At 45.3% G+C, this 26,643-nt stretch overlaps 1 protein-coding gene across 3 annotated transcripts in view; it reads left to right on the top strand.

Moving 5' to 3' along the window:
* foxn3 (forkhead box N3) overlaps positions 1–26,643 on the top strand; it is a 115,666-nt gene that overhangs the window by 4,726 nt on the left and 84,297 nt on the right. Inside the window, exon 1 of one of the 3 annotated variants that reach the window (XM_046308103.1) lies at positions 9,221–9,537. The exons of 1 other annotated variant lie outside the window; for it this stretch is intronic. The gene's annotated coding sequence lies outside the window, so the exon portion shown is untranslated. Of the gene's footprint in view, positions 1–9,220; positions 9,538–21,034; positions 21,169–26,643 lie in introns of those variants that run through there. One more of the 3 variants, XM_046308102.1, reaches the window with a different exon arrangement.

Here is a 26,643-nt window from a genome sequence, read left to right as displayed (position 1 = left end):
ACAAAACTCAGAACTGGTCACACATGTAACGCAGCCAGTCTTTCTTTCAGAACCTGTCATTGTGCCATCATTTATGGGCAGCAGCATAGCCTAGTGGTTAACGCGTTGGACTAGTAACTGAAAGGTCGTAAGTTCGATTCCCTGAGCTGACATAGTACAAATCTGTTTTTCTACCCCTGAGCAAGGCAGTTAACCCACTGTCATTGAAAATAATAATTTGTTCTTAACTGACTTGCCTGGTAAAAAAATACAATTTGAATTGCAAACATCTCTCAAGTTATTTGTCAAATGTAATGAGAACATCGTTTTAATCACAATTAGATCTAGTCAATTTTGTCGTTTAACAACCAGTTAATCCAATAGCAAACAATGCAAGATACACGTTTCACATCACCCTTAGAAGTGCTGGAAGTAATATGCTACAGTACTACATTACACAGTTCACATTAGGCAATATACTTACTTACATTACCCAACAAAATTGACAAAATCTATCATTTCTATAATATCTATCAAATGTGTAATCAAAGGTGTGATTAATGATGACATCCTCTACAATCATTCATGCAACAAACAGAATGTGTATTGTCTAATCAAATGTAAGAAATTAAATGAAACAAATTAAATGAACTCATTCATTTGCGTCAAGCCTGTCTTGAGCATTTGGCCATAAATTCTCATCCATATCATTGTGAATGTCCTCATTGTTCATGCGCCGCGGGAAAAACCTTTAGGCATGGCGAACCCTAGCTTGACATTGATGTCATCACATGCCTCATCCATGGCCAGAAGGAGGGTGGCACGTCACAGGATCGCGAACGTACACCTTCCGCCTCCATGCTGAAAAAGGAGTGCATAAGAGCAGGTATAGGGTCACGAATCAGGGATGGCCCCAAAACCATGCCTGAACCACCTCTGCATGGTTGAACTTGACATTGTCTCACACAATGACATAGGTGACCCCTTCACCTTGACAGGCCTGCTCAATTTCATTGAGAACCACAATGAGGTGTTCAGAGTTCTAGGATCCAAGTAATGGCTTACGTCCTACCACACCATCTTCAGAGATAGCTGCGGACATGGAGATATTTGCCCCACGTTGTCCAGGCACTTGGACGGTCGATGAGTTTCCACCCACAGAGCCGAGTTTTGGCCAGGTTGCAGCCCACTTCATCAACAAAGATGTACTTGTGATGGCTCACAGCAACATCAAACACTATCACCCTCAAAAAAATATATATTTTGGTTAGTTATTTTTCAGTATAGTTACAATATGATATTGTGAAGTAACATGTGCATTAATAGTAACAGTAATTCAGTATATAGTGCTGTACCTGAACATACTTGGCCCGTAGTTGTTTCACCTGGTCGTTGTTTTCTCTCAAAAGGCAACAGGTAAATTTGTTTCATAGATATCTGGTGCCTCTTCAAAAGGCGGGCGATTGTTGGAAGGCTGATGGATGCCAAACTGGCAAATGTGTCATCGTTCTCCTCAATGGTCTGCTTTTTTTCAGACAGCCGTATGTCATTCCTGGCCCTCACGCTTTCCACCAATGCCCACTCCTGCTGGTCGGTCAGCACACGGCCATGGGGTCTTCTGTCTGAGGATAGAACAGAGTATACTTCCAATAGATCATACTGGAACGATACTGGAACATTTTGTGAATTGACATGCATTACAATATGTAATTTACTGTAAATGTCATGGTAAAGCACAGTGCATACCCTGCAGACGTACTGGCCTAGACTTCATTAGACACAACAGTACCCTGCCGTCTGCCCCCCCCCCTCTATGATGCCCACCTCTCTGATGGGCCCCTTGTCCGCGAGCTCTTTGATTTCTTCCTCTCCCTTGCTGTCTATCCTGCTCCATGTTAAAAGAAATTGCAAGTGTTCACACACACCCCCTTTTATATGGACACCAATTGTGGTTAACCACTATCTGAAATCAATTAGCAATAACCAGTAGTCATTATGGTTATCATTTATCAAACATGTAGTTTAGATATTTATACTTTACCAACACATTTGATTTCTGTAGTTCTCAAAATCCATATATAGTAGACCAACCAGTTTAAATTATATAGGTTTACCAAGCTGTTTTAAGTGATTAACCATTAAGCCCAGTTGGATTAAGCGATGGCCAAACGTATTTAAACAAATGGGAAGAGAATCACATGAAAAGTATTGTGAGCAATGCATTGTGTAAGGCAATTACAGGCAATTAAAGGTATTTCTAGAAAAAGTTACTGTGTGATCTTGTGTTGTACTTAGTCAATTAAAAATGTGCTAAAAGTTTTTAAAAAAGAGCCCTTTTTAAAGATTTGTTTTGAGTTTTGTACTAAGAGTTGTGAAATTTGATCATATACTTGTGAAAATAGTACCAAAGCGATACAAAAACAGTAATATTTGCATTATGAACTAAGCGTTGGTGTACTGAAGGACACACACACACATTGGTCCCCCTCCATAAGAACGTTCCCTTTGTAGCGAGACAAAGCTTCCTCACTCAGGAATTCTGCTGTTCGTCCGTATGGGTCAAGTCGGAGCAGCAGGAATTCTCTGGTAATGTTGAGTGTGCTGACTGAGTGGAACTGTGTGTGCCTGTGCACTGTACACTGTACACTGTACACTTGCCAGTCTGCTGTTCTTGCGTTTAAAGGGATCTCAGAAGCTGAGCACTGTTTTCCATCACAGTTCCCATCAAATTTAGAGAATCCAAATGCTGCCCAGGAAAATGTGAGCACTGAGTCTAGGGTTTGGAAAACCAGTATTCGACAATCACAATCATTATCCAGGGATGTGCCTGAGACAGTTTGGAATTGTTAGCCATCCAGGAAAACAAAATGTACAGGTACAAAATGTGAGGGATCCAAAGGGAATTCAAACCACAACCACAACCATAAACGTAACTCATACTCTAACTGTAGCCAAATCCTAATGCTACAGTAGAACAAGACCCAAAAGCTCATGCACTTGATGGTCATAGTTCTGATGCTATCGCCACTCCTGTCCTTTCTAGCGTGGCCATTAAGTGGCTTCCTGACTGTGTAGCAAAGCACAGTGCTAACTAGATAGTGTATGACTCTCTCTCCCTCTCTCTCTCTCTCTCTCTCTCTCTCTCTCTCTCTCTCTCTCTCTCTCTCTCTCTCTCTCTCTCTCTCTCTCTCTCTCTCTCTCTCTCTCTCTCTCTCTCTCTCTCTCTCTCTCTCTCTCTCTCTCTCGGGAGTCTGGGTTGTATCCCAAAGGGCACTCTATTACCTATATAGTGCACTACTTTTGTCCAAAGCCCAATGGGCACCCTAGGCACCTAGGTGTCTTTTGGAGACTCAGGCGTAGCCAGCATGCTCCGTAGAGTGGTACTCCTCTATGTGTCCCGGTGAGGCTTTTATATCTCTGCTCTCTCAATACACTTCTTTACTAAAAGACTTCTCAACATCTTCTTTTACTTCCCTCCCTCTGTTTATCTTGTTCCCCTCACTTTCACTCTTTTTTCCTATTTTCTTTCATCGTGTCGATCTCTAACCTCTCTTCTCTTTCTCCTGCCCCTCTCTCTATTTCTTTCTCCTGCTCCCCCTTCTCTCTCTCTCTCTCTCTATCTGTGTCCTTGTGGGGATTGAGCTCCGCCTATATAGGACACACTAACCCCACACCTGAAATCTCTGGCTCCTGATTGGATGCCGCCTCCCGAGCAAACAGGAAGTTCAGGGTTTCTACTAAATACCCAGAGGCTCGGTTACCATAGAGACAAAGATAAGTGGGAGAGTGAACAGTGCTCTCTTTATTTCTGCTTTATGAAGGTCATCTCAGGTTCACTCTTCTCTCCCATCTCTCCTTTTGTGTTTCACTGAACCACCTCCGTCCGTCACACATTCTCTAGTCTAGTGCGTGCCTCTGTGTATGAACGTCCTGGACGCCCAAACCAGTATTTAATTTCAGAATGGATAAAAATGTGGTTAAAGTTAAAGTTAAGGTAAGGGTTAGGTCATGATTAAGGGGTTGGGTTGGGGTTAGGGTAAGGGTTAGGTCATGGTTAAGGGGTTGGGTTGGGGTTAGGATAAGGGTTAGGTCATGGTTAAGGGGTTGGGGTTAGGGTTAGGTCATGGTTAAGGGATTGGGTTGGGGTTAGGGTAAAGGTAAGGGTTAGGTCATGGTTAAGGGGTTGGGTTGGGGTTAGGGATAGGGTAAGGGTAAGGGTTAGGTCATGGTGGCAGGGTAGCCTACTAGTAACCAGAAGGTTGCAAGTTCAAATCCCCGAGCTGACAAGGTACAGATCTGTCGTTCTGCCCCTGAACAGGCCGTTAACCCACTGTTCCTAGGCTGTCATTGAAAATAATAATTTGTTCTTAACTGACTTGCCTGGTAAAATAAAAATGGTTAAGGGGGGTTGGGGTTGGGGTTGGGGTTGGGGTTGGGGTTGGGGTTAGGGTTAAGGTAAGGGTTAGGTTAAGGGGTTTGGTTTGGTTGGGGTTAGGGTTAAGGTAAGGGTTAGGTCATAGTTAAGTGGTTTGGTTAAGGTAAGGGTTACGTTAAGGGGTTTGATTGGGGTTGGGGTTAAGGTAAGGGTTAGGTCATGGTTAAGGGGTATGGTTGGGTTTAGGGTTAGGGTTAAGGTAAGGGTTAAGGCAAGGATTAGGTCATGGTTAAGGTGTTTGGTTGGGGTAGGGGTTAGGGTTAAGGTTTGGTTGGGGTAAGGGTTAGGTCATGGTTAAGGGGTTTGGTTGGGTTTAGGGTTAAGGTAAGGGTTAAGGTAAGGATTAGGTCATGGTTAAGGTGTTTGGTAGGGGTTAGGGTTAAGGTAAGGTCATGGTTAAGGGGTTTGGTTGGGGTTAGGGTTAAGGTAAGGGTTAGATCATGGTTAAGGGGTTGGGTTTAGGGTTAAGTTAAGGGTTAGGTCATGGTTAAGTGGTTTGGTTAAGGTAAGGGTTACATTAAGGGGTTTGACTGGGGTTGGGGTTAAGGTAAGGGTTAGGTCATGGTTAAGGGGTATGGTTGGGGTTAGGGTAAGGGTTAGGTTTTGGCTAGTCGGTTTAAGCATCAGCTATGTCCTTATTGTCTCTCCCGTTGACCCTGTCCCTGTATGGTTGGTTCACTGACCATGTTCTACTCAGCTCCTCTCCTCCAAAGTCACTGTGTGTGTGTATGTGTGTGTGTATGTGTGTGTGTGTGTGTTTGTGTGTGTGTGTGTGTTTAATTGCGTATGCGTGTGAATGAATGACATGAATCAATGAATTACATTTTATTTTTGAGTCAATTGGTCAGTTGGCAACCCATCGCTTACGGGATTAATTGACAGATAAACAAACGTAACAATAGTTCACGGTGATAATTCAGTGATAATTCTTCCGGTGTTCTGTGCAGTGCTCGCCGCATAGAGAACGAAAAATAAATCAATTCATAATAGTAAATCAGGTTATTCAAACAGTAATAATAACCCGAGAGCAGTAAAAGATAATACAAATAAATAAACACAGAAAAATGTGTGTGTTCAGTCTATTTCTACGCTGTGATGTCAGGATGGTGTGCGTGTGTGTGTTTTGTGTGTCTAAAACAGTGATACGGCTGGCGGGTCGTTAATTGATTTCATGAGTATTGTGTCCCACAGGCTCTCAAACTGCCTCTCCATTCAATAACGTTTCAAGGTCTCTTGCTCCCTCTCTCTTTTTTTCTCAGTCTTTCTCTCTTTCTAACTACTGGAGTTGGGCAGCATTATCATTGTTACTGCAGTGCTTCCTGTTGACGTTGTGTTAACGGGGAAAGGCTTCTCGGCAGGAAACCTGTCAGGCACTGTTATATGTGCGTGTATGTGTGTGGCACATCTCTTAGTTAGTCAAAGAGAGGTAGGAATGGAGACAAGCCGTATCTCTCTTTTCCTCTAACTCTCTCTCTCCTTCTTCCTCTCTATCTTCTCTTTCTCTTAACTTCAAATCTCTCCAGTGTTGATGTGGCAATTTTCCCTCTCAGTTGACACACTGTTGTTGCTATGCAGTTTTGTGAGAACAGTTCAGATCTGTCTTCTCTAGAAGTTCTAGTGTCTCTCCCCTGGATGTCATGCCATACTCTCAGACATACTTCTACATTCCCTTCATACTAATACCACACTAGCTCGCTAGCTGAAAAGGGGCCATTATGGCTCTGATATGGTTGTCAGTTGCATCCTGCTCCACTGGGAGAGAATGGGAGGAAATGCAACTGCATGCTCAGAGCCACAACACGAGGACCACAGCCTACTGACGCAGCATTTGTTTTTTAACCATCTGGCTGTGGTTTGATATGTTGACTAATTTGACTAGTCCATTCGTTGTTTTTTGTAAAACACACAGATTTAATCAATATGAATAAGAATCCTCTTTGTCTGATGATCTTAACCATTCTAAAAACAGCCAATAGCTTGTGAACATACCTTGTGAAAATACCCTTATGAATAGGTAATGAAATAAGGAAAGGAATCTGAGGAAAAGGATGTGTGTGTGTGTGTGTGTGTGTGTGTGTGTGTGTGTGTGTGTGTGTGTGTGTGTGTGTGTGTGTGTGCGTGCGTGCGTGCGTGCGTGCGTGCGTGCGTGCGTGCGTGCGTGCATGTGTGGGTGGGTGGGTGTGTGTGGGCGTGCGGGCCTGAGTGAGTGTGTGTATGCAGGCACACGCTGGGAGGTTCAACCCATCAATGAAAACTCTTCAGACCATTCACTGCTCTCCTCCTCCGTCCCTCCCTGAGTGTGTGTTCATTCACAGTTGCTCCCCGGAGAGACACCGCCCTGATTGTCTACGGAAACTGGTTGGCAGACCCTATTATTGACACACTTAAATGGAGATGCATACACACACACACACACACACACACACACACACACACACACACACACACACACACACACACACACACACACACACACACACACACACACACACACACACACACACACACACACACACACACACACACACACACACACACACACACACACACACACACACACACACACACACACACACACACTCCTTACCTCCGTCTCATCTGAAGGACTCTGGAGGATCAAGTCAATTCCATCCCCAGTGCAGAGAGCATTGCAGAGCAGGCAGCCTATCATCAGTGTCATATTTCACCGGTAGTGCTTTCATTTGGACTCTGTCACCTAGGAGACAGCTCCACCGAGGAGTGGATAAACAACTCTATTTTACCGCCTGCTCCTCCTCTATCTCACCCAACGCTGAGGGAAGCCGTGAGGGAGGGACTGAGTTAGGGTATATATGATCTCTTCCTGACTGATAAGAAGAATGGCCACATACATGCACGCAGGCACACACACGCACGCACGCACGCACGCACGCACGCACGCACGCACGCACGCACGCACGCACGCACGCACGCACGCACGCACGCACGCACACACACACACACACACACACACACACACACACACACACACACACACACACACACACACACACACACACACACACACACACACACACACACACACACACCTAACACGGCATCCATCACCATACCCACTAATGCCAGTACATCCTCCCTCCCATTTCTAACCGTTCCCATCGCTCATTCCCTCCTGTTCCTAACCATTCCCATCTCCTCCATACATTCCCGGTGAGACACTCCAGTCTTAGCATATCCCATTGTTTCATTTCCGGGATGGGAGGTGCATTGATTCAGCGCTCCAGGAGGTGGTTTGGAAGACTAGTGTTTTATCCTGCCGTGCACTAGCTTCCCATCAGGCAGCGTTATTTATTCAGAAAGGAGAATATCTTGCTGTTGGCGTTGTCAAAGCAGCTCTCCCTTCTTTCCTTTTCATGTGCAAATCACCCTGCAACGATACGGTACAGACGCATTCACAGCATTCATGACATACAGAATAGAACACACACCCAGACACTACAAAGCCCTGTGTCTCTGTGTCTTCAACATTCCTTTACAACATGTGGTTACACTGCCCTCCTCTCCTTCAATTGCTTTCTGTTTGAGACAGTAAACCTGATACTACACTCCAACACTCCATTTTGTCTCCTTTCCTCTCCTCTCATCCCCTCCTCTCTCCCCTCCATTTTCCTGACCTCTCCTCTCCTCTCCCCTCATCCCCTCCCTTCTCCCCTCCACTTTCCTGAACTCTCCTTTCCTCTCCTCTCCTCCACTTCCCTGACCTCTCCTTTCCTCTCCTACCCCCTCACCCCCTCCCCTCTCCCCTCCACTTTCCTGACCTCTCCTTTCATCTCCACTTTCCTGACCTTTCCTCTCCTCCCGTTTCCTGACCTCTCCTTTCCTCTCCTCTCCTCCACCTTCCTGACCTCTCCTTTCCTCTCCTCTCCTCCCCTTTCCTGACCTCTCCTTTCCTCTCCTCTCCTCCACTTTCCTGACCTCTCCTTTCCTCTCCTCCCCTTTCCTGACCTCTCCTTTCCTCTCCTCTCCTCCACTTTCATGACCTCTCCTTTCCTCTCCTCCACTTTCCTGACCTCTCCTTTCCTCTCATCCCATTTCCTTACCTCTCCTTTCCTTTCCTCTCCTCTCCTCCACTTTCCTGACCTCTCCTCTCCTTTCCTCTCCTCCTGTAATACCTTTTTCATGTCACAGTGGAGTGTTCACTGCTCCTCTTGACCTGCTCTCAGCTCAATGAGCTCCATCTGGAGAGGAGGGCTGGAGGTTAGGAGGCATTCTTCAAACAGACATAAGCCCAGTCTTGAGCACACTTGATGGGCTAATCAGATGTCGGAGAGAGCCCTAGGAGTGGTTCTAGACATAAAAGAACCTGCCCAGCTCAGTACAGTATAGTGTAGTGACCTTGGCCCTGTTCAAATAGCTTCCTTTCTTCCTTCCTTCCTTGCCTCTTTCCCTCCTCAGTGATTTTTTTCAGAACTATTAGGACTGGGCCCAAAGCTATTTTGATCGGAAGGCGATACAGTAGGCTGGCCTTGTTCAGAGTATTGTGTCATTGAAGGACTAGACTGAATCCTAGTCTCATTGAGGGCTATTCTTCACTGTGGCTGAGTGGCCATTGTGCATAGCTACCGCCTTTCTTCCTTCCGTAGGTAATCGAGAGGCTATCCTGTCACGATGATTATACTATTCAGATGATCTGAGTGAGTCTGCAGAGACTGAGATGATGGGTGGGAGGGACTGAAGAGGAACTAAAGGGTCTAGAGTAGTGACATGGCTTCCTTGTCAATCCTCTCTACTTATAATAACACGGGATATGTACACAGCGCTTTTCAAGGACCCAAGGTCGCTGTTCAATTGCAGAAACGGCAAGACAAGAAAAAAAAAAAATCAAAACAGCAAATCACCAGAATAAACAGGAGGAGTATGGAATAGGGTTCAAGGAAGGGAAAGGGTATGATATGTCAGTGGATGAGTGAGCGAGCAGGTGTTATGCGCGTGTGTGTGTGTGAAGATCTTTAGGTGGGACTGAAAGAAGGTGATGGACTCACGGATGACTGAAGGGAGGGAGTCCCAGAGCCTCGGCGCAACCCTGGAGAAGCTCTGGAGCTTGGACCTGGGATGACAAGATGGCCTGCTTTGGTAGAACAGAGGTAGTGTGTGGGTTGGTAGGGGACAAGACGGTCTGAGAGGTAGGGGTGGACAAGGTGGTGAAGAGTTTTTTAATGCTAGAGGGAGGATTTTGTGGTCAAGTTTGTGCACGCGTGTATGTGTGTGTGTGCGTCTGCTCGGATTTCTCTCCTCATCTCTTTTATTCCCACTATCTCTCTTTCTCTCCCTCTCTCTCTCTACACCCCTGTCTATCCCTCTATGCCTCTCCTGTCTACCTCTGGGCCTGTACTGTCCACTGCTTCGTATTGCCCTGACTAGGCTGTCCTGTAGCTGGCGTGCTGAGGCTAATGTGATTTGAAATGTAATCATGTTTGCGAGGGAGCTGATTAGTGACTGAATGTTTTCGCAGGCTGCCGGTGACCCACACTGTCTGTCGGTCGTTGGCTGATGGATAAATTGTCATCTGACACAAAGATTAACCACTGATAGGTGCTCTGTGATTTACAGTGGCTGTAACTGGATGCCGAGAGAGAGAGAGCTCTTCACTTATTACACACTGCTTCATATAGGGTTAATTCATAGAAATAGAATAGGATTGCACCTTCAGTGACACACTGTCCAAATCAAATCAAACTTTGTCACATGCGCCGAATACAACAAATGTTATAAAACACAAAAAGCGTTGAAAATTAAGATTTGAAGGAAGGAGTCTGTCATCCCTAAATGTTTTGTAATACGCGTTATTCCAGAACACCTTTCCAAGATGTCCGCTATAGAGTGTATGGTTTCCATTCTATACTGAAGAATGAAAAAGCTCTATCTAGTATCTCTATGTGTGATGGGAGGCCTGTAAAGAATCCTGGCAGATCACCAGGCCAAGGTTACAGCTGAGGGGTAATGTAGAGTGAAGTCCCCTGAACATGGCTTCATGCTGGCCCAGCAGTAATGTTGAACACACACACACACACACACACACACACACACACACACACACACACACACACACACACACACACACACACACACACACACACACACACACACACACACACACACACACACACACACACACACACACACACACACACACACACACACACACACACACACACACACACACACACACACACTAACTAACGATCAGGTGGAGGGATCTGCAGTTTTCCGGAGTGTGCGTATGACATTAACCTCTGTGGTGATTGGCTGTGTCAGCGAGAGGAGAGAAAAAGAGAGAGGAAGAGGGACAGGGAGAGAAACGAGAGAGAGAAAGAGAGAGAGAGATAAGAGAGAGAGTTTTATTAGTCTATGTACAGGATACACATGGTATACATCGTCTAAGGAAGTGCTTACTTAGATGCTTGCTTATTTTAGAGAGAGACAGGGTGCCTTGATAACTCAATACTGCTCTGATGCTGAAATTCTCTCACCTGCTGACTCTAAAAACCTCTTTTCTCCCCATCTTCTCTCTCCATCCCTCCCACCGTCCCACTCTCTCCTCAAGCTCTCCCTAACTCCCTGGACACCGACACAGAAATACAAACAAGATGCCTGTTCTGCAAGTTTATTTTTGTCCATTCTAAATTATTGTTGATGTTGCTGCTGAGTAATTCCAAGAGAGTGCTTCTCCTGGGGCCTGTGTCATTGCTTTTTGATTAGGTATTGAATGAATGCGCTTTCTAGTTTTCTACACAGAAGGAATATTATATGAAATGTGTTTGATGTGTGTGTGGGTGGATATGTGTGTGTGTTTGCACTGTGTGTAGATACTGTAATTGCAGGTAGTTAGAGACCTGAGACAGCCAACAGCTGTCAGTCCTCACGGCTCTTCCTGTCTCGTCTCCAATCCTTGTTTATCCGGCACTAGGCGACAGCAGATGTGTGTGTGTGTTTGTGTGTGTCTGGGCAGAGGTGTCGGCGTCGAGTACACACACCTGTCCTCTTCTCCTCTCATCCCTCCTCTCCGACTCTGATTCACCAATCAGAGGATACGATGCACTGTAATTAAAGCCACAATGTCTAATCAATGCTGGGCTAACTCCTGGACTGTCACATCATTACACCATACGCATCATCACCTGGCGCCCTCCTCAAAATCAGCATCATCAACATGTGCCTCTGCCAACCCTCACACTCCAATCAAGATGTGCCACTAATCCCTATTCAGATATTGTTCCCCTGTCCTCGAGTGAACAGCGGGTGGTGAGAGCTGTGTGTGTACACACACACACAGTCTCTCTCTCTCTCTCGCTCTACAGTGGGTCCCAGTGGACCCTTTACTTCAAACACACCCAGAGCGTCAAAGACAAAGCAGCTCACTCAGTATCACTGACTGGCTGTGCTCAAATGAAGCACACAACCATGAATAAACAGACTGAATGGAAGGATCTTTCTCATCCTCTGGAAGTTATAGGGCTGCTGGGTATTTAAGTAGCCTAGTGGTTAAGAACGTTGGGCCAGTATCCCCGAGCTGGCGAAGTAAAACATCTGCCGATGTGCCCTTGAGCAAGGCACTTAACCCTAATTCTTCCTGTTAGTCGATCTGGATAAGAGTGCCTGCTAATAGATTAAAATGTAAGTCCTTTGCTGTAGGTTTCGTGGTTGTGAATTGCCTATATCAGTGTCTTGCAGGTTGGCTGAATAGACTACAGTAGGCTATAAATTGTGTTTTGTACAGCGGCCTGTTTTGAATCTATTGTGTTAGGAAGCAGTGTCTTAGGGTTACAGTCAGTGTCTTGGGGTTATAAATTGACTGTATGAGTAGACTACCGTAGATTAGGCTTTTGAATGGAGTGCTGTGTTAAAAGGACAGTGTCTCCAGAATGTTCCTATTCATTAGTGTGTGTCTCTGGGATCTGTGTGTCCATGGATCCTCTCTAACCATGTTTACGTCCCCAGCCGACATTCTGCTACACAGCCTTATTCAATTTACCTTCCTCAGGGCACGCAGCAAGCCCTGTTTGTGTGTGAGTGAGTGTGTGAGTGAGTGAGTGAGTGTGTTGTGAGGGCGTGTGTGTGTGCTTATGTGGAACAACATGTTTGATCACAAATAGTTTTTTTCTGTGTGTGTGTGGGGAGGGGGGGGGTGTTATGCAACAAGGTGTTTTTCCATCATGTTGCCATTGTAAGCACTGACTAAATTACTTGCTGTATTTCGAATGGTACTGTAATTCCATCCCGCAGAATACAGTAATGTACTGTTTATGAAGCTCCAAAAACCTTTTGACCACTAGTGGGTTCCTGGCATTGTTATTTCTGACTCATTAACATCTTTTGAAGTATTTCGAGGCTATATTTGTCGCACCCATTAGGTGTGAATGCTGTACCAATTTAACTGGGCCTGGTTTCCCAAAATGCATCTTAAGGCTAAGCTCATCGTTAGAACTTTTGTAGGCGCATCGTTAAATCTCTGAACTGTTTCCCAAAACCATCATTACTAAAGTTGTCCTTGTAGAACAGATAAGTGTATCGTTAGAGACTTTTTTGCCCCTCCGCTTCACTTTAAACACAGAAGATCTCTGCTTAACACAGAATCAACATGTTTATCTCGCTCTCTTTGACCGACGACAACTTCAGAATTAAGTTGGCTACAAATACAAAGTTGCCAATGTCTTTGCAATTGTTATAAACCGAGGATAAAAGTATGTTTCAAATGAAAACTGAGAAGACTGTAGATAAATAGTCCTAAGGTATAGGCTACATGCCTATATATTTCAATCATATTAAAATAATAACATGTTTATATTCAATTGACTTCTATTTAGCCAATTGTAGGCTATTGTCTGTCATTTTTGCCTCAATATATTCCATGATGTGTAACATGTGCACAATGATGTGGCAAATCTTGATTGAGAGTATTTTTATAGGGTAATTATAGGTTAATGCTTATAAGCATTAGAATAAGCCTGCCTCAATATTTGCGGCCGTAGGTGATATCTCTCTGGAAGTTGATCCGTCATCAGTATTATGGAAGAATTCTAATGTTAAGGTAATACAATATTTGAATGGGGAAAGCTGATCTGAGAGCAACGCTGCGTTTCTTTTGATCCTATCAGTATCGACACCTGCTTCAATAGTGCACTTGGCAAACGTTCTTTCGGCTTGGTGTTTTAGGAAAAGCATGCTACATCTCCGGTCGTCGTAGGAACGATGCATCGTTAAGCCTAAGTTCCATCGCTATTTGGAAATTGTGCCCTGGTATGTGGTAGTAGTGCCCCATCAATTTAAAATGTATAGAGGACAGATTGGAGTGGCAGCAAGTCTTAAACCTTTATTGGGTGAGCATTTTGCCATTTTGGTCTGTTTGGCCTTGTTATCACTGACAGTTTGGAAGTATTTGCTAAGGCCTCGAGAAGTGCAAGTGATCTAAAACAACAAATACTCATTGATATGCTGTAATGTGTAAACACATTACCTTCCAACCAACCCGCTTGCACCAATCCCATGTAATTACAGTTAAATACTGTGAAATAAAAACCACATCTCCCCTCAATGAATTGAATGAATCATCCATTCGTTCATTACAATTACAGTATTTACTTTCAAAAAATAAATTCTACATTATTATACTGTGTTTCATTAGACAGTACTTGCTTTGATACTGTATTTAGATTACAGTAGTTGTACCGCAATATACAGTAACTTAATTACCACTAGCTGCCTGTAAGTTACTGTTAAACTCACGGCAACCCTTTTACAGTGTAGCACTTGTCTATGAATTTGAAAGTGGTTGCCTTTCTCAAGCCCCATCCCTCAGCGTTTTATCAAAACAGTGGTGGGGTGTGGCTTTGTTATTGTTTGAACTGCTGATTGCCCCTTTAACTAAATCCTCTCATGCCTGGATAGTTCTCACTATTAGCAGAGCGAAAGCTGGGCACTGGCATTTACGCATGGATGACGAGTGTGTGAAAATGTGAGTGATTGTGCTTTGGTGTGTGTGTGTGTGTGTGTGTGCATATGTATGAGCAAGAATGTGTGTGCGTCTGTATGAGCATGTGTGTGTGTGTGTGGGTGAGCATGTGTGTGTCTGCATCAGCATGTGTTTTTGTGTGTGTCTATCCATGTGTGTATATCTGTACACACATGTGTGCATGTTGTTTGTGTGCACACACATGCGTGTATGTGTCTGTATGAGGTTGTAACAGTAAAGACCGGCAGCCTTTCCCATCTCATCGTGGTCAGTGACCTTCTGTTAAATGTTACAGCTGCTCCAAGTGTGCCCAAGTCCTATCCATGTTTCTATCCCATAACAACGACATCACTGTCCCCGTACCGCTATCATTCATGTCCCTCTCCTCCCCATTGTGAGACAACACGTTCTGTCACAAATTACACCTATTACACCTACTGTAATATAACTAAGGTGTATATATATATGGTAAATACGGTAATGCAAACAGTACAATACTGTAAAATTGACTTTATTAAACTTTTTTTTATGCTACCGTAATCAGAATGAATGAATGGATGGATGAATTAATGAATTTAATTGAGGAGAGGGGTTTATATTCCACAGTATCTTACTGTAAATACAATTGATTGGTGCAAGTAGGTTGGCTGATAGGTAACATGTTGACACATAACAGCATATTCATTAATATTTGGTGTTTTATATCACTTAACAAAGGCTTCCAAACTGGCATCAATCAGGGCGAAACAGACCAAGAGGACATGGCAAGATGCTCAACCATTTAAACATTTCTGCCAATCCAATCTGTCCCCTATACAATTTAAATTGATGGGGCACTGTAAACACATAGGAGTTAAATTGGTACAGCATTTCCCTCTTAATGTGTGCAACAAATATAGCTTCTTACAAGGTAAGCCTCAAAATATGTTAATGCGCCAGAAACAACAATATACCTAGTGGTCAAAAGGATTTTTGGCACTCAGACTGTGGGATGGAATTACAGTACTATTTGTAATACAGCAATTATTTCCCTGCTCACAAAATTGCACCGTAATATACAGTATATTGCCGTAAAACATTTTTGAGTATTTCAATGTCGATAATACCCCAAATTACTTTATAAATTAAAGTTGGTCGTTACAGTGTTTGTAGTGCACTACTTTTGCCCAGGGCCTGGTCAAAAGTATTGTACAATAAAGTGAAAAGGGACACAGCCTACATGTTCGGGTCTGTGTTATTGTGGATATGTACCACTCTGCTGGGCTGTAGGGAGACGTAGGGATCTACATCTGGTCTTGAGAGATGGACATATGGTTGTATAACTAGAATGGGCTGGAAGTAAAGCGAAAGAACAAGTACATTTTCACCTTTGATCTTACAGAAGTTGGAAGGAAAGGGGGAGGGAGAGAGAGAGAAAGAGAGGAAGGGATTCAAAACAGCTAATATACTAGCAGCGTAAAGGAAATGTGAAATGTGAATGTACCATTCAAGACTACTAATACAACACACACACACACACACACACACACACACACACACACACACACACACACACACACACACACACACACACACACACACACACACACACACACACACACACACACACACACACACACACACACACACACACACACACACACACACACACACACACACACACATACACAGACACGCACAGGCAAGGGAGAGAGAGAATGCGTAAAAAAGAGAGCGATGAGTGCATTTATCCAGACAACTGTGGTTAAATTATATAGTTAATGCATTGGCTGTGGCATACAGACAGCGATCTGACGATGTGTGTGTGTGTGTATGTGTGCGATGAAGACGAATGCCTGCGGTCCCGTGGGGTTCATGGGTGATGGAATTAACACGGCTTGTCACTCGCTGCCCAGCCGCCTCCCGTTGCCCTGGCAACAGACACCTTGGTGTTCCAGAGTAACCATGGTGACACAGTTGCAGAGAGAGGAAGAGGGAAAGAAAGAGAGAGGGGCAGCGGGAGAGAGATACAGAGACACCAAGAGAGAGATAGGAATAGGCTGCCTGTTGTCCAGAGAGAGAGAGAGAGAGAGAGAGAGAGAGAGAGAGAGAGAGAGAGAGAGAGAGAGAGAGAGAGAGAGAGAGAGAGAGAGAGAGAGAGAGAGAGAGAGAGAATTAAGGGTGAGAGAGAGAGAATTAAGGGTAGTGGGGATTTAAATACTAAATCACAAGCAACAACACAGATAATTTAATGATCACTGTTTGGGAGGGGTGTGCTAGCTAGTTGATGCTAACCCTGTTGGTCAACTCCTGTAAACTTTTCAACAACGTTACGCTGCAGGCGTGATTTTATTAGAGAGAGAGGGAGAGGAGGAAGAAGGAGAGAGTGAGAGGGAGGGAGAGAAAAGCGAGAGAACTAAGGAAAGGCAAAGAGAGCGAGACATGGAAAAATAATGAAAGCGAAAGATAAATTCTGGGTTGAAAGCAATATTGTTGATGAATGAGAAAGATGCATGAGCCTCCAGGCGAGATGTTTCTGAACAGTTAGAGACAGTAGTGGGAGGGTCCAACTGGGCAGTTTGTTTAACAACCACTTAACTCCCTCACTGGAGCTGGGATCCATGTTATGAGGCGCATGCTATCTATCTATATGTGAGTGTGTGCATGCCTGTCCACATGCAAGCACAGACAGATCGCTCAAGAGAAATTGGACCTCTATCCCGTCTATCTGTCCTGAGGACGTCGGGACCGGACCGTACGTACATATCCCAACCAGAAGCCACGGATTACAGGCAACATCCGTACTAAGCACAAGGCTAGAGCTGCTGCTTTCAAGGAGCGGGACACTAATCCAGATGCTTATATGAAATCATTCTATGCACTCAGACGAACCACCAGACAGGCAAAGCGGCAATACAAGACCAAGAGTGAACCAGCTCTGATGCTCGTCGAATGTGGCAGGGCTTGCAAACTGTAACAGATTACAAAGAGAAAGCCAGCTGCGAGCAGTCCAATGATATGAGCCTACCAGATAAGATAAATAACCTTCTATGCTCGCTTCGAGGCTAGCAACACTGAACCATGCATGAGAACACCAGCTGTTCCAGACGACTGTGTGATCATGCTTTCCGTAGCCGATGTGAGTAAGGTATTTAAACAGGTTAATATTCACAAGGCTGCAGGGCCAGACTGATGAGACAGCCTACAGGGAGGAGGTCAGAGAACTGGCAGTGTGGTGCCAGGACAACAACCTCTCCTTCAATGTCAACAAGACAAAGGAGCTGATGGTGGACTACAGGAAATGGAGGGCCGAGCACATCCAGATCGACAGGGCTGTAGTGGAGCAGGTCGAGAGCGTCAAATTCCTCGGTGTTCACATTACTAAGGAATTATCATGGTCCACACACACCAACACAGTCATGGAGATGGAACACTCCCTCAGGAGGCTGAAGAAATTCGGCTTGGCCCCTAAGACCCTCACAAACTGATTGAGAGCATCCTGTCAGGCTGTTTCACTGCCTGGTACGGCAACTGCACTGTCTACAACTACAAGGCTCTCCAGAGGGTCTGCCCAATACATCACTGGGGGCACACTGCGTAGTCTCCATGACATCACAGGAAGGCCAAAAAAAATCCTCAAGCACCTCAGCAGTGTGTGCCAACTGCTTGGCATCCGACCGCAAGTCGCTACAGAGTGTAGTGTGTACAGCCCAGTACATCACTAAGCCAAAGCTCCCGGCCATCCATAACCTCTACACCAGGTGGTGTCAGAGGAAGGCCCTAAAGACTCCAGCCACCCAAATCAAAGACTCCAGCCACCCAAGTCATAGGGTTCTCTCTGCTGCCGCACGGCAAGTGGTACCGTCTGGGACCAAAGGGTTCTCAACAGCTTCTACCCCCAAGCTATAATACTGCTAAATAGTTATAAAAATAGCTACCCGGACTATTTGCATTGACACCCCCCTTTGTTTTTACACTGTTGCTACAAGCTGTTTATTATCTATGTATAGTCACTTTACCCCTACCTACATGTACAAATTACCTTGACTATCCTGTACCCCTGCACATTGATTCTCGATGGTGCAGCCGTAGAACCCATGCCAAATCTTTTCAGTCTCCTGAGGGGGAAAAGGCGTTGTCATGCCCTCTTCATGACTGTTTTGGTATGTTTGGGCATTGATAGTTTGTTGGTGATGTGGACACCAAGTAACTTGAAACTCTCAACCCATTCCACTACAGCCCCGTTGATGGGAATGGGTGCGTGTTCGGCACTCCTTTTCCTCTAGTCCACGATCATCTCCTTTGTCTTGCTCACGTTGAGGGAGAGGTTGTTGTCCTGGCACCACACGGCCAGGTCTCGGACCTCCTCCCTATAGGCTGTCTCATTGTTGTCGGTGATCTGGCCTAACACCGGTGTGTTGTCAGCAAACTTAATAATGGTGTTGGAGTCATTCTTGGCCATGCAGTCGTGGGTGAACAGGGAGTTCAAGAGGGGACTAGGCTTGCAGCCCAGAGGGGCCCTCGTGTTGAGGATCAGCATGGCAGATGTGTTGTTGCCTACCCTTACCACCTGAGGGGGGCGGCCCGTCAGGAAGTCCAGCATCCAGTTGTAGAGGGAGGTGTTTAGTCCCAGGGTCCTTAGTTTAGTGATGAGCTTTGTGGGCACAATGGTGTTGAACGCTGAGCTGTAGTCAATGAACAGCATTTTCACATAGGTGTTCCTTTCGTCCAGGTGGGAGAGGGCAATGTGGAGTGCGATTGAGATTGCGTCATCTGTGGATCTGTTGGGAAGGAATGCAAATTGGAGTGGGTCTAAGGTTTCCAGCATGATGGTGTTCATGTGAGCCATGACCAGCCTTGCTACGGGGCGGTAGTCATTTAGGCATGTTACCTTCGCTTTCTTGAGAACAGGGACTATGGTGGTCTGCTTGAAACATGTAGGTATTACAGACTCAGTCATGGAGAGGTTGAAAATGTCAGTGAAGACACTTGCCAGTTGGTCCATGCATGCTCTGAGTACACGTCCTGGTAATCCGTCTGGCCCGAGGCCTTGTGAATGTTGACCCGTTTAAAGGTCTTGCTCACATCGGCTACGAAGAGCGTGATCACACAGTCATCCAGAACAGCTGGTGCTCTCATGCATGCTCCGGTGTTGCTTGCCTCGAAGCGAGCATAAAGTCATTTAGCCCATTTGGTAGGCTCGCGTCACTGGGCAGCTCGCTGCTGGGTTTCCCTTTGTAGTCTGTAATAGTTTGCAAACCCTGCTACATCCGACGAGCGTCAGAGCCGGTGTAGTAGGATTCAATCTTAGTCCTGTATGACGCTTTGCCTGTTTGATGGTTCGTCTGAGGGGCATAACGTGATTTCTTATGAGTCCGGATTAGTGTCCCGCTCCTTGAAAGTGGCAGCTCTAGCCTTTAGCTCGGTGCGGATGATTCCTGTAATCCATGGGTTCTGGTTTGGATATGTACGCATGGTCAATGTGGGGATGACATCATTGATGCACTTATTGACTGTAACATATTCCAGTCAGTGCTTGCAAAACAGTCCAGTAGTAACATTATATTCTGCAGTGAGACTGTGTTTTTGTTTGTGTTTGTGAATGTGTATGTTTGTGAAAGTGGGCAAGTGTGAGTAATGTACGTATGTGCATGTGTATGTGTGTATGTGTTTAAAAGTGGTCATTGCTCTGAGCTATAGCCTATCTCTCTGTCCTGCTCAGATAAGGAGAGTGGATAAAAGACAGCCGTGCATTCAGCAAATTACTACCTCTTCCACTTCAGCTGCACAGCCAATGACCTTCGGCCTCTAGCTCACCCCTCTCCCCTCCGCCCCTCTCCTTCCTCCCCTCCCTTATCTCACTCCCTCCTTCCCTCCCTGCCTTTGTGGAGGACTAGCAAAGCTCTAGTGTGTTGCTGTTGCTCAGACAAAGACACTGCAGCAGCACTTTTGATTCAAACACAGACACAGACGGCGTGAGTGAGTAAATGCAAGGTGTTGAGAGAGAGAGGCAAGAAGAGTGGAAGATCGAAAAGATAAAAACAAAGTGAACTCCTCTCTTTCTCTTCTCTCTTCCCTTCTGTTTGTTTTCCCCGTGTAAACAAGTGACGTCATCACAGGGTGCTTTTACGGAGAGTTACTGGTGTGTGTTTGTGTCAGGCCGCTGGCCCTGCGCCAATCAAACGAGCCAAGGGTCGGCACTCGCCCGACAGGTTACTGCGGAAAGACATGTGACACCTGCTCAAGGGTCAGTTACAGAAAAGCACACACACTGGCTCCACGCTCCTCTGTCAGGTAAACATAGGGCAGATGAGTCAAGACTTGTCTGAGGTTGAAGCAGGTTTCCCAGTGTGTGTGTGTGTGTGCTTTCACTCAGTCACATTGCTTTGAGGTCACAGGGTGTTTTGATGAGCGTGTTGTGGATGTACGCATGAGTGTTGATTTCACAGCAGTGGAAAGAAAATCAGGACTTGTTACCAGGACAGGTACTCAGAGCATGCGCTGACGAACTGCCAAGTGTCTTCACTGACATTTTCAACCTCTCCCTGGCCCAGTCTGTAATACCTACATGTTTCAAGCAGGCCACCATAGTTCCTGTGCCCAAGAACACCAAGGTAACCTGCCTAAATGACTCGCGTCTGTAGCCATGAAGTGCTTTGAAAGGCTGGTCATGGCTCACATCAACACCGTCATTCCAGAAACCCTAGACCTGCTCCAATTTGCATTCCGTCCCAACAGATCCACAGAGTGTATATGCGCAAGGAAAGAAGCCTAAACTCAAGTCCAGGTAGGGACTGTTACAGTCTGACTTTTCACATGCTTTCTAAATGATAATAATAGGTACTGTAGTCAAGCTCTGGAAGTCTATCGGGTTCATAATGACTGCTGTAAAAGGACATTTACTGTAAGTGTATCTTCAAGTACAGGGTGGCTGTTTTTTCTCTCACTTACCACAGTGGGTTAGTCATAGGAGTGTGCCTCTCTCAACAGCTGAAAACAAACACATTTAGACCTATGTGTGTGTGTGTGTGTCAGACCAGGGATAACTATAGTTCGATAGAGTTCAGGCATAACTGAATGGGCAACAGAGACAGAATGCAATGTGGAATGTTATTAAATAGTTTGGGGTATGGCCTTTGTCTCTGGGGAATGGTCCTCGGCGCCAGATACTGATGACAGGTAGCCCTTTGCTGGGCAGCTGGCATCGAACCCCCCCCTGGGGGAAAGGCATTGAGGGGAACGTGCATTATTGTGCCATGCGTATAGGTTAAAGGTAAATAGGTGAATAACATTCCATGCATGGCTAATAGGAGGAAGAGAAGAACGAGACACTATGCTGAGGATGATACATTTGTATTCATTCCCACTATGCCCGTAGTATAGGAAACAGAATGAATGATATTGCTGCTTGATAAAGTTAAATGAGCATTCAGACCAGCCTTCCTATTTGAACTTTCATAAACAAAAATGTTAACTATGCCTTGTGGAAAGTAACTACTTTGGATGTGATTACAAATATTCCACCCCCCCAAAAATTTTTTTTTTAAAAACTTTTTAAAACTATTTCAATACAAATCTCAGAAAGTGACTACTTTTCAAAACTATTTGAAAACAGATCTCAGAAAGTAACTACATTTGTAAACTATTTGAATACAGATATGAGAAAGCAATTACTTTAAAAAATTTTTTTGAATATAGATCTCAGGAAGTGACTACTTTTCTGAAACTCTTGAATTTGCTGCCTTCGAGTAATGGCAGGGCTGTATCTGGAACTGTATGTTGCTGTTAGAAATAGAATGAATAGAGCTACTATTCCAATCTATCTGACAGTCATATTTGATCTACACAATATGTTTCTATCTGAACATGTTGTAAATGTCCCTTCTCCTAAATGTCTATTGCCACAGGTGTACATAATCAAGTCAAATCAATTAACCAATGATATTTTATTGATAAGTATAAATACGTTGTGACGCTCAACTACTGTATGACTCTTTCAACATGCCACTGAAAAGATTGAAAGCTGCAATTAAATTAATGATACCTGAATATACTGTAGAGTAATTCAAAGCCATTTGCAAAGATTGCTAACAGCAAGTTGGATGCTTAGCAAAAACAACTTTGAACCTCTTTGTCCATCTGAGGGTAAGTGTTCTTGTTTCAAACACACACGATACCATCTTTAAAGCGATGTTTCTCTCAGAATACAAACTAACATGATTTTCATCCTAACTTTTCTGCTGATTCAAAGCTGCAGTTTTCAGATATGTAGTTTCCTTTCAACACTTAATAGCCATATTTTGTTAGTGCTAGCATTCTCAGTAACACTTAACATTACACTGGTCTTGTGCCTGTGTAATTAGAGCATAATTTTATTAGCATGTCACATAATACCGTGCTAATTGCATTTTAATTGCATAGCAATGAGCTGAGAGTTTTTGTAACTCTTGTGTACAGTGGTGACTGTGACTTATTTCACTTAAGTAATAACTCCTTTATCATTGATGGAAAGATCTCATGATGCCAAGAATAGGGGTGTTAACGCCGGTGTCCTGGCTAAATTCCCAGTCTAGCCCTCGTACCATCATTGCCACCTAATCATCCCCAGCTTCCAAATTGGATAATTTATCCACCTTCATCTCCCCTGTAACTATTTCCCAGGTCGTTGTTGTAAATGACAATGTGTTCTCAGTCAATTTACCTGGTAAAATAAGGGTAAAATAAAGCATTTTAAATAAATATCATGCAATTATATAGCAATTTCCAAAGTTCTATGTAACAACAATGTTGCTATCATAATAAGCATATGTACATATGCTTATTATTACAACATATGTAAAATAACTTGATGTCAAGTCTTACCGTATTACCTTATGTCTTACTCATTATGAAATTATATTTGTTACTCATTTCGAACATGAAAAAGTGCTCAACTCTAATGTTGAGGTGATGTCCCTCGTGTATTTAATTATTGGCTACAGGCTATATTAAAATTCATATCTAAGAGCCCTCCAAAAACCATATGCTTATGATCATATTTTTAGACCAATTCAACTAATTGTTGTAGTTTTTGGTTCTTCGTCAAATACAGTTGAAGTCGGCAGTTTACATACACTTAGGTTGGAATCATTAAAACTCATTTTTCAACCACTCCACAAATTTCTTGTTAACAAACTATAATTTTGGCAAGTCGGTTAGGACATCTACTTTGTGCATGATACAAGTAATTTTCCCTACAATGGTTTACAGACCGATTATTTCATTTATAATGAACTGTATCACAGTTCCAGTTTGGGAAATTCCAGAAAAGGATGTCATGGCTTTAGAAGCTTCTGATAGGCTAATTGACATCATTTGAGTCAATTGGAGGTGTACCTGTGGATGTATTTCAACCTTCCTACCTTCAAACTCAGTGCCTCTTTGCTTGACATCATGGGAAAATCAAAATAAATCAGCCAAGACATCAGAAAAGAAATTGTAGACCTCCACAAGTCTGGTTCATCCTCGGGAGCAATTTCCAAACGCCTGAAGGTACCACATTCATCTGTACAGACAATGGTACGCAAGTATAAACACCATGGGACCACGCAGCCGTCATATCGCTCAGGAAGGAGACGCGTTCTGTCTCCTAGAGATGAACCTACTTTGGTGCGAAAAGTGCAAATCAATCCCAGAACAACAGCAAAGGACCTTGTGAAGATGCTGGAGGAAACAGGTATAAAAGTATCTATATCCACAGTCCTATATCAACATAACCTGAAAGGACGCTCAGCAAGGAATAAGCCACTGCTCCAAAACCGCCATAAAAATCCAGACTATGGTTTGCATCTGCACATGGGGATAAAGATCACACTTTCTGGAGAAATGTCCTCTGGTCTGATGAAACAAAAATATAACTGTTTGGCCATAATTACCATTGTTATGTTTGGAGGAAAAAGGGGGAGGCTTGCAAGCAGAAGAACACCATCCCAACCGTGATGCCCGGGGGTGGCAGCATCATGTTGTGTGGGTGCTTTGCTGCAGGAGGGACTGGTGCACTTCACAAAATAGATGGCATCATGAGGAGGGAAAATTATGTGGATATATTGAAGCAACATCAGTCAGGTGTCACGCCTTGGTCATTGTATCTTGTGTTTTTGTTATATGTTTGGGTAGGCCAGGGTGTGACATGGGTTTATATGTTGTATTTCGTATTGGGGTTATATTAATTGGGAGTGTGTATTATTAGGGGTGTGTCTAGTTAGGCTTGGCTGCCTGAGGCGATTCCTAATTGGAGTCAGCTGATTCTCGTTGTCTCGAATTGGGAACCGTATTTAGGCAGCCTGAGTGCGCGTTGTATTTCGTGGGTGATTGTACCTGTCTTAGTGTTAGTCACCAGATAGGCTGTATTAGTTTCATTCGTTTGTTGTTTTCTTCTTCCGTTATTTCATGTACCGTATTAGCTTCATTAAAAGTCATGAGTAACCTACACGCTGCATTTCGGTCTGACTTTCTACAAACAACAGACGAAGATCATTACAGAATCACCCACCACGATTCACAGACCGAGCAGCGTGTGAACTGGCAGGATCTGAAGGAGGACGATATGGATTATACTACGTGGGAAGAAATCGACAGGTGGGCGGCCGACCCAGGGCGTGTGCAGGAGCCCGCCTGGGATTCCCTACAGCAATGCGAAGAGGGCTATACACGTATGGAATCGAGAAGGAAAGCATTGCTATACAGAGCGAAAACTGAAGGTAACAGGGGAAAGCGCAGAGAGAGAGTGGCTGAGTCAGGAAACAGACCTGAGCCTACTCTCCCTGTTAATCGTGAAGAGCAGTTGCAATGGGAGAGAATGCATCATTTGGAGATTTGTACATGGGAGGAGGAATTAGACGGTCAAGGACCCTGGGAGCAGCCGGGAGAATATCGCCGTCCCAAGGAGGAAATAGAGGCAGCTAAAGCGGAGAGGCGTATGTATGAGGAGGCAGCACGGCGACGCGGTTGGAAACCGGAAAGTCACCCCCCAAAAAATATTGGGGGGGGTGCTAAAAGGGAGAATAGTTATGCCAGGTAGGAAACCTGCGCATACTCCCTGTGCTCACCGTTGGGCTAGAGAGACCGGGCAGGCACCGTGTTATGCTATGGAGCGCACGGTGTTTCCAGTGCGGGTGCAGAGCCAGCTGCGACTTATACCAGCCCTTCCTATTGGCCGGGCTAGAGTGGGCATCGAGCCAGGTAAGCTTGGGCAGGCTCGGTGCTCAAGAGCTCCAGTGCGCCTGCACGGTCCGGTCTATCCAGAGCCACCTATACACACCAGTCCTCCGGTAGCAGCTCCCCGCACCAGGCTTCCTGTGCGTGTCCTCGCGCCAGTACCACCAGTTCCAGCACCACGCACCAGGCCTCCAGTGCGCCTCGCCTGTTCAGCACAGCCGGTGCTTTTCTCCCCTCCTGCGCTGCCGGAGTCTCCCGCTTGTTTAGCGCAACCAGAGCTGTTCTCTCCTCCTACGCTATCGGAGTCTCCTACCTGTTTAGCGCAGCCAGAGCCTTTCTCCTCTCCTGCGCTGCCGGAGTCTCCTGTCTGTCCAGCGCCACCAGTGCTCCCAGTCGGCCCAGCGCGTCCAGTGCGCCTCGCCTGTTCAGCGCAGCCAGAGCCTTTCTCCTCTCCTGCGCTGCCGGAGTCTCCTGTCTGCCCAGCGCCGCCAGTCGGCCCAGCGTCACCAGTCTGCCAGGATCCGCCAGAAGTGCCAGTCTGCCAGGATCCGCCAGAGGTGCCAGTCTACCAAAATCTTCTAGATCGGCCAGACAACCTTAATCATCCAGGTCCACCAGCCAGCCAGGATTTACCGGAACCTACTACCTGCCTGAGCTTCTTCTCAGTACTGAGCTTCCTCTCAGTACTAGGCTCCCTCTCTGTACTGGGCTCCCTTTCAGTACCGAGCTTCCTCTCAGTACCGAGCTTCCTCTCAGTACCGGGCTTCCCCTCAGTACCGGGCTTCCCCTCAGTACCGGGCTTCCCCTCAGTACCGGGCTTCCCCTCAGTACCGGGCTGCTTCGGTCCCGGGCTGCCCCTCTGTCCCGGGCTGCCCCTCTGTCCTGAGTTGCCCCTCTATCCTGAGTTGCCCCTCTATCCTGAGTTGCCCCTCTATCCTGAGTTGCCCCTCTATCCTGAGTTGTCCCTCTATCCTGAGTTGCCCCTCTATCCTGAGTTTGCCCCTCTATCCCGAGTTGCCCCTCTGTCCCGAGCTGCCCCTCTGTCCCGAGCTGCCCCTCTGTCCCG

The sequence above is a fragment of the Oncorhynchus gorbuscha genome, linkage group LG17 (genome assembly GCF_021184085.1).
Source record: "Oncorhynchus gorbuscha isolate QuinsamMale2020 ecotype Even-year linkage group LG17, OgorEven_v1.0, whole genome shotgun sequence".
NCBI classification, from domain to species: Eukaryota; Metazoa; Chordata; class Actinopteri; order Salmoniformes; family Salmonidae; genus Oncorhynchus; species Oncorhynchus gorbuscha.
The sequence above is the reverse complement of the archived record's forward strand: the minus strand, read 5'-3'. Positions and strand labels throughout refer to the sequence as shown.